Below are 9,445 nucleotides of genomic sequence, written 5' to 3'. Positions count from 1 at the left end.
AAATGGCAAAAAAAAATACATATCAATCAACAATTGAATCTAAAAAACAAAGTAAACAAGAAGACACAGACTCATGGATATGGAAAGTGTTTTGATGGTTGCTAGATGGAAGGGCGGTGAGAGGGAATGGATGAAAGGGAATGATTAAGAAGCACAAACTGGTAGTTACAGAATAGCCATGGGGATATAAAATACAGTATAGGAAAGAGTAGCCAAAGAACTTACACGCATGACCTGTGTACATGAACAACGTGTGGGGATTGCCTGAAGGAATGGTGGGTGCCAGGTGGATAAGGGCAAAGGGGGAAAATCAGGACACCTGTAATAGTATAATCAATAAAATATCTTTTTTAAAAAATGTACTAGAAAACAGAACTTGAACATACTTGGGGGTAGTGGAGAGAAATCTTAATTCAACCTATAACAAATGGTCAGAAAGAAATCACTGAGGAAGAGACATCTGAGTCAAGCTCTTTAATCAGTTGGCCTAGCTATGATTTAGGCAAAGAGCCTTCTAAGCAGAGAGACCAGCAACAGTACCTAGTCTCCATCTGGATGCAGTTGCTTAGACAAGTTCTCAAGAGTGAGAAATACATTTTATGATAAGCTGCTTGAAGGAATAAATAAAGGTGATAAAAAATCATCATGAACAGCCTGAGGACTGGGTTAGTGTAAACCAGTTCACACTGGAGCCCAGCAAGGGAAGTGTCTCCACTAGACCCAGTCAGAGTGAGACTCTGAGGAAAACCTACCATGAGGTAGGTGCCATCTGATACCATTGCTAAAGGAGACCCCAACAAGCTGAGGAGCAAGATGTCTTCCTGTGCCACCTTCATGCAAACCTGCCAGGAAGGGCACAAAAAGAAATACGCAGTATCTTCTGTCAACTTTTCCAAATCTTCCAAGAAATGTCTAGAGAGATGGAAAACCATGCCTGCAAAGGAAAAGTCAAAGTGCAAAAATATGGGAAAGAGGGACAAAGCTTGCTATGTCTGGGAGATAAAAAATTATATTCCTCCCAAAGATGATAAGGAAGGAATGAAAAAAGATACCAATGCTCATGAAAGGCCTCCACCTGTCTTCTTCTTGTTTTGCTCTGAACACTGCCCAAAGACCAAAGTGAACACTCTGCTTTATCAATTCGGAATACTGTAAAAAAAAAAATGATTGAAATGTGGTCTGAACAGACAGCCAAAGATAGGCAACCATATGAACAAAAAGCAGCTAAGCTAAAGGAGAAATTTTAAAAGGATATCGCTACATACTATGCAGAGCGTAGAAGTCAAGTGGGAAAGAAGGACCCTGGCAGACCAACAGGCTCAAACAAGAAGAATGAACCAGAAGATGAGGAGGAAGATGATGAGGAAGAGGATGAAGATGAAGAATAAAAGGCTATTCTGTAAGGATGCATGCAGAGTATGTGTGTGTGCTCAGGCAATAATTTGTGAAGAATATGGATTCAGGTGCAGCTCCTCTATAAAAACTGTACAGATTTTTCTATAGCTGATAAGATTCTTTGTAGAACAAATACTTTTTTTCAAAATGCAGGTTGTAGGTCTTTAAGGGGCTCCTACATACAGTTAAATTTTAAGGCTTTGGATGTTAAAAGTTTATAAACATTTAATGGTTTCTTTAATTTCTTGACTTGTGTATGGTAACAGCAAACCATAGGAATTAGCATCAATAGTAAAATTTTGGTATTTTAGAATGCTGCATTTTGGGGTTTTTTAAATTTATAGTAAAATTATGTATATTAAAAATAACAATAATTGTGAACATGGGAAAACCTGTGTTTGCAGATCCCTATAGCAACATTACTTGTGATAATGAAGAAGTAGACACTCACACAAACAGTCAAAGAATGGTACAGGGAACCAAAAAACATCTATTCTGCAGAAAGTGGAGAAAGCTTATGATACGTTAAATTAAAAAGTGAGACATATTTTAGATACTTTGATTAACTTATGCAAATTTACACATACCTACCAGACTATTAGACTATCAGAATTACCATCGCATTAAGTCACTGTGGCTGTTACAATGTTCAAATCACAGATTTTATACTCTAATTTCTGGATGTTTGGGCTAATATAATTTTATAATGAAGAATAATTTTGTAATAGCCCTGGCCCAGTAGCTCTGTGCTTTAAAGTGTTGTCCCAATACACCAAGGTTGCAGGGTCAATCCCCATTCAGGGCACATACAAGAAGCATCCGATGAATGCATAAATAAGTGGAACAACATATCAGTATTTCTCTTTTTCTCTTTCTCTCTATCTCTTTTTCTTCTGTCTCTCTAAAAATCAAGAAATAAAATTCTTACTAGTTAAAAGAAAAATAATTTTGTAGGAAAAAGTTGACATTTCAAAAAATTGTTACAGATTTAAATATTTAAATAATTGTTATAAATTATTTTTAATTGTTATAAATATTTAAATAATTGTATATTAACCATAAGATCCACCTAATGTCTTGCTATATTTGCTTCAGATTTATTTTCCAAGGAATAAAGTATTATAGGCACAGATGAAGCCCCTTGTAAAAAGGTGGTATTTTGAAACCAAGCATTTAAGGCAAAGAAAATTTTGTCTCATATCCTTAAAAGAAAATAGTCTCATGAAATGAACGCAATAGCCATCAGCTTTATAAAACAAAGAGGGGAAGCTTCCAGTGTCATCAAAATCATTTCTCAAAAAGTTATTTGTTCACACAACAAAATGTTTTTTTATTCTACCATGAGAAAGCTTATATACTATTCTATTTTCCACATTTTAAAATCTGCTGCAGGAGATTCCAAGATGGCCACAGAGTAGGTGGAATAACCAACGTAAGGACAGCTGAACATAAATATTGTACTCAAGGATTTACAGAAGTCATATAGAGACTGGTAAGAGAAGCAGAGACAGAGAAAGGGCTGGCTCCTGTACCCACATGCAAGCAGCTGAGAAGCCAGAGAGATATCTTGACTGCAAAAGTCCCCTCTGAGGACTGTGGGGTCTCAACACCATACTGGGATCCCATTCCAGAGTATCAGAGCTGGAAAGAGGCACTTACATAGCATCTGGAAGTGAAAATCAACAGGGACTCCATCTACTTGAAAGAGGAGGGCATCTGCTAGAAATCCAGGTGCACTCTTAAAGGGCCAATGCACAGGATTTTGCTCTCAGACACTCACCCAGTGCTCCAGTAGAGGGTAAGCAACTCAGGGTATACAGGAATCATAAACAGAAGACACGGGTAGTGTGGCCCCAAGGAGAGATCTGGAGGGTCAGCCACCAAGATACCTGTGCTGAGTTCCTATTCCACAGTGCCTTCAGGCACCATCTTACATGGGTCAAGGACTCACATTCTTATAGCACCACCCTGGGGGAGTGCATTAATCCAATCCTCCAGCTACTGGCAACACCATCCTGTCAAGCTCAGCTCCTGAAGAAGAATCTGCTGGCTGCACCCAAGAGGGACCTTTGATACACTCCTTTTCTGGAGAAGGTCCTGGTAAACACTTAGACAGTCATTGAGCTGTGTAGCTTTGGAATGGGGCCATTCTTGCCCCATTCTCACATGCAACCAGTCCCCACCTTCCAACCACCTAGTGATTCTTTCCACCTGTCCTTTCAACTCCCACTGGCCCCACTGAGCTTGCTGCACCCAACCTGCACCTGTGATGTGCTGTTTCTGAGGGAGCTAGAGTTGGAGGCTCTGGCAGAGACTGAGTAGTATGGCTCTGGAATAAGGGCCACTTTCCGCCAATTAAGTGCTTGGGGATGGGGGTGTGAGGAGAATTTTATTGAGTTAGCCAAAAAGTCTAATATGTTTCTTCTGTAAAATAAAAGATACATTTTTCATTTTCACCAATAACTTTATTGATTTGAATATTTTGAATGTCAGCTATCTCTTACTACTGGCTCCTAGTAGTCAGAGGCCAGGGGTGCTGCTAAACATCTGCCAATGCATAGAATTATTTGACCCAAATATCAATAGTACTAAGAAGTTTGCAAACCACTTTTGACTTGTTTGATCAGTCATAACACCTTCTTCATACATTGCAGAAATCTTCTCTTTGCATTTAAATTGCATTTTTACCTTTCTTGTAATAAGAAAGCATAATACACTGAAAATGTTGCATATTTTCTCCTATGTTCAACATTAAAATGGCTACAAAAAATTCAGCAATTTTGATAAGTTTTTAAAAATGCATACTGACATGACAGCTGTCACAATACAATCTAACAAAATTGTTTCAAATGAAGTTAAAGACAACTAAGCACTACTACAGCCATCATATGGAAAAAACATAATGAACTTTTTAGCCAACCCAATATTTGTAGTTGGGCGAACTGTGTAGCAAAAAATGTATTTTAAAGTATCCCATTCTCTAAATTTGCCCATCAAATATTTAAGTGGAAAAATTTGTCTCATCTGGTGATAAAGTAAAATATATCTAACTTAAATAGGTAAATTTTAAAATCAACTCAACAAGACCATTAACTCTCAATCAAACATAAAATGTCAAATATTAATGAATCCATTTTCTGGATTACCAAATCTTAGTATTTATATATTAATAAAGTTAGCACTCAGGCAAAGCAATAACATCAATTGTTTTTACTTGTTTTTCTAAACATAGTTCAGTTGACATTTTATATCATTTTGTACATTTTGAAGCCAGTTTTATAAAACCAGTGAATCAAAACGTTCAGTCATCTCAAAGAGGTTAAAGAAAAGTACACTGTGAACTACTTCTAGTGTCCCAGATTGGTCAGTACTTAGTGACCCAGATCAATCACTATTCAGCTGAGTCTCCTGAGGCAAATCACAGGCTCTGTCAGCCTCTGGGTATTTATTCTATCTGAAATAATCATGTGATTAGAGATAATCACATCTACTTAGCATGTTGGGAGATCAAATGGAATACACTGTATGAAATTTCTTTGTAAATTGTAACATGTTACAGGAATATAAGTAATTTTACTAATCTCTGAAGGTGGCAATGAGCATCAGACAATGAGAGAATCCTGCCTAGTTCACTCACCAAAATTTTAAAATTTATTAGAAGGCATTATATATATTGATAATGATATTGCCAATCTCTCTTTAGGTTTTTATTTCCCAGAAAAGAAAGGTCTTTCCATCTGTTTAGTATCACTGCAGGATCAAATATTAAGCAGTAGAAACCCAAATATACACATATATTCTTGACAGTCTTTACTTGGGAATATTTGGATTTTCTTAATCATGTAGCCTCTGAAAACCAGAAATGGAAGACTTTCTACATTCGACTCTCAACAGAGTTCCCTTTTTGGCTCTTTAACCAAAATGTCAAACCAAGAGTTTTTATTTTCAAAGGTAAACTTTGTGAAAGTTGGACCAAGAAATATCTCTTTAAAATTGAACATTTTTCCCCTGACCTGATGTATGATTTAAAATTGTGGAAGATACATTCAAATAAGTCTTTTTCCCCCAAAATAGCCCCCTGTGTGGCTCTCCACTTATTACAACATAAATTCTTCTGTTCTGTGCAATTCTGGAGTTTTTCTTTAGGAAATTAAAGCCATTTTTAAATCTATGCACTGGGCTCTTTACACTTTCTTCAAGCCAAATCATCCTCCATATTCAGCAACTTGGTCAGAAATGACTTGTGACTATTTCAATACTCTAATTCACCTGCAATGGTTGACAGTTTGTGATCCCTGCCAGTGTTCAAAAAATACACTGCAAGCTCTGGATATGTTACCCTAAGAGAAATTGAAAAAAATATATTGCTCGACATCAGCATCTTTAGATAAAGTGATTACCTGCTGACAACACTGAAGAGGATATATGAGCTCTAGAAGTGTTTATTAAATATTCATCAGAGCAACCATTCTAAAATCAGGTTTTTGCAAATAACTTATAGGAAAATGCTTACAATAGGACATGAAAAGAAAAACAGAATAAAAAACTGTATATTTGTTCTTTAAGATAACCATTATTTATTGAAACCCTGTGTGCCAGGCACTGTTCTACACACTGAAGACTCAGCGGTTAACAAGTTTATTGTAACTTACCAATTTTGCTTAAAAACAAAAAGAGGCTGATGAATAACTGACTTTTGACAAAATATTCCAGGCTCTGTGTTTAACACTTAGGTAATTTATCATTTGGTCTGTTACAAGACTATAAAGTAAAGTGCTATTATACCAATTATACAGACAAGAAATTGAGGCACAGAGCAACTGAGTAAGAAGACCAACGTACTAGAGGCAGAGGGGCAGAGCCTGACCTGAAGTCATTTCCCTCTCACCTGACTCTACATTTCACTCTGTTGTACCCACTCAATACACTGTTCCCCTAAATCGACTATAATCTCCTGCACCCACTGATCATAAATCCAAAATAATCCAGCAGTCTTTTACACCTGAGACAAATGGGACACACATCTGAGCACAACAAGATCCAAACCTGTCTCATTAGTGTTGAATCCTCTAGACCTCTCATCAGTGAGTAAAACTAACAAATCATCTCAGTAAACTCTGACACCTACTCAAATTTCTCTTGCTGCACTTCTTTTTTGCCCACCACTTTCCAGTACAAAGCCCCAGTGGTCTAAGACTCATTTTGGGGATCCCTCACTAGTATTATAAGTTACTAGAAAGGATCAGATTTTCTATAACTTCAGATAAATCAATAGGTCCTAGAGGACATCATAGTGAAAACAGGAGACAAAAGGTGCAGATCTGGTAACATTTTGTGTTAGTCAAGGTAATATCAGCTGCCATAGCAGATAAACTCTGAAACCTCAGTGATAGGGCATAATAGAAATTTATTTCCTTCTCCTGGATAGCCCAGTGTTGGTGTGTATGATGGCCTTCAACATGGTCCTCTATACATTAAGACCACCTCATTTTTGTTTATGGCTTCACCCTCCTCTAGCCCTTCAACACTTCCCCATTGAGATGACAAATGAAGAAAGACCATGGAGAAGGTGAGCCTGCTTCTTAATCTCTTCAGGTAGTGACAGGCCACTTCCCCTCACATTCCATTGGCCAGAACTAATCCTATAGTCACCAGCAGCAGAGAGTGCAGGGAATGGTAGTCCTGGCTAGGAAACCACTTACCAGCTGAAGGGGAATATGAAAATTTGAATATAAGATGATATGTTAACCACACATCCTAACCAGATAGTATGGAAAAATTACAGTGGAAAGATTGATCTATAAACAATCCAATGTGTGAAAAAGAAGTGAAGAATAGAAATCAGAATAAAGACTAGGGAAATTGGGTCCTGTTAAATCATGTAAGTCAAAACAATGGGATAAAATAGTATCTTGGCCCTTAGAAAGATAACCTCAAAAGAAGGTGAGAAAGATTCTGAGGTGAAATTGTTTGAAGTGAAGAGCTAAGATCAAAATTCTTCCAATCAATAATATGACAAAAAACAAATTCCACTTCAAATGATGTTCTGTTTCCAGTAATTTTACATCACCTTACAAGTTGAAATGTGGCACACATTTAATTTCTGTTTTGCTAGAATCACTAATTCTCTTGATTGTGTTTTAAAAACAAAGCTACTGAAATCTTTTTTTAAGGCCCTCAAAGAAAAATTAATATTCATACACAGCTGTCCATCTGAAACTACACAAGGTTGAAGCTGATAATTAGCATGGCCAGCAAAGTCCCTGCAAGTAATCTTACTTTGAGATTATTTTCATACAAGCCTTTCCCTCCTGAATAAATCCACTGGGCATGAATGTGACATGAAAATAGCAGGGAAACTTAGCACTTCAAGTTCTGTGTGTCAAGAGTATGTCATGCTGTGGACACCAACATCTGGAATTGGATTTTATCCAGTTAAATGAGAAGAATTTAAGCTACTTTTAAATTCTCATACCACTTACAGCAGAAATTGGTAAGGTTTTGTGACTTTTAGGGATGAAGAACAGCTTTCTATCACATGGCTCAGATGAGAAAAATGGAGGCTTATAGAGGGTATATGACATGGCCAAATCACAAAAGTAGTTACTGGTGAAACCAGGTCTAGAACTTAGATTTGTTGACCATGGACTGTCCATTAACTGTCTACACCAACTCAGCTTACTGTTAGTCCTGTCTAGCCAAGAGCTCCAGGAATAGCAAGATCAACCATTCCTACAACTCTGGAGATTCAACTTGAATAAGGCTCACATTGAGACACAAAAATGAGACACATTAATCTCAATAATCAACTGGCCCATAATAATAGTGACAGAATACCAGACAATGGGCCAGGGGTGGAAGAAAAGAATATGGGGCAGCTTCCGGTTTTTTTTAAACAACAAAAAAGAGGGTTTTAGGGAACACACAGGCCTACTGATAGACAAGTGCACCAGTTAACTTTGGTGTGTACTGATTATAGTGTCTGGGCTCCTGGCTTGGTTCCTACATTAAATGGACACATCATGTTTGAAAACCTGGTATTCTTCCAGCTACTGTTTAGAAAGAGGACCTCACTGTTTTTAATCTGTGGTGTTACTGCACTCGTCCATCCATTCCACAGAGCTTTTCAAGAGTGCCTACTGGGAGCCAATGATCAGGTGTAAAAAGTCAAATGATGAACAACACACAGACTTTGCTTTTGAAGGGCTCACAGTAGACTGGAGGAAAGAGGTACAGAAAAATACCATCATATTCTGTGATTTTCCTATGTGCCCTCAAGTAGCAGTATAGGACATAACCAACTTACTCAATAAAAAAGGCAATATTTAACATTCAGGACCACATGGGCAACCCAATAATCTAACAAGTACTTGAGGTTCCAAGATAGAAAACTGCATGGTATGTGACAAAGCCATCTACTCACAGGGTTGCCTGCAACCCAGCAGCACAGCATCATCCTGCAGCTTGTCAGAAGTGCAGTATCTCCAGTGCTTGAGATCTAGTGAATTACAATCCACATTTTAACAAGGCCTTCATTCAGGTGATATGTCTGTGTATTCAAGTTGAAGGTGCTGAGTGCTATACTGGAGGACTACACTGGAGCATTATAGATGCAACTGACTGTTACACAGGTAATCTGTGAGCCAGCATTTTTTTAAGTTGGGTTTACTGAGAAACAATTTTCATACAGTAAAATTCATCTTTTTTTAAATGTACAGGTTGATGATTTTGACAAACATATATAATCATGAAACCGTCAGCACAAACTATAAAACAGTTGTCACCCAATAGTGTTGCCTATACCCTCCCCCTAACCCCAGTCTCTGGTGATCACTGATCTGCTCTCTGTCCCTAGAGTTTGCATTTTTCTGAATGCCATATAAATGGGACTGTTTAGTATACTGACTTTTGTGTCTAGCTTCTGTTGCATGGCATAATGCTCTTCAGATTCATCCATTTGGTTGCATGTATCAGTAGCTTGTTTCTTCCTATTGCTGCATAGTCTTCAGTTGTGTGCATGTACCAACCACAGTTTGCTTAGCCACTCAAC

The 9,445-nt window shown here is 37.5% G+C and overlaps 1 pseudogene; it reads left to right on the top strand.

Annotated features, from left to right (window-relative positions):
• Positions 1 to 783: 783 nt before the first annotated feature.
• LOC119041396 (high mobility group protein B2-like) lies at positions 784 to 1,388 on the top strand (annotated as a pseudogene).
• The last annotated feature ends 8,057 nt before the right edge of the window (positions 1,389 to 9,445 follow it).

Source organism: Artibeus jamaicensis, unplaced genomic scaffold (assembly GCF_021234435.1).
Source record: "Artibeus jamaicensis isolate MK-2021 breed Jamaican fruit bat unplaced genomic scaffold, CSHL_Jam_final contig_519, whole genome shotgun sequence".
Taxonomy (NCBI): Eukaryota; Metazoa; Chordata; class Mammalia; order Chiroptera; family Phyllostomidae; genus Artibeus; species Artibeus jamaicensis.
Note: the sequence above shows the minus strand (reverse complement) of the source record. Positions and strands in the feature narration are given on the sequence as shown.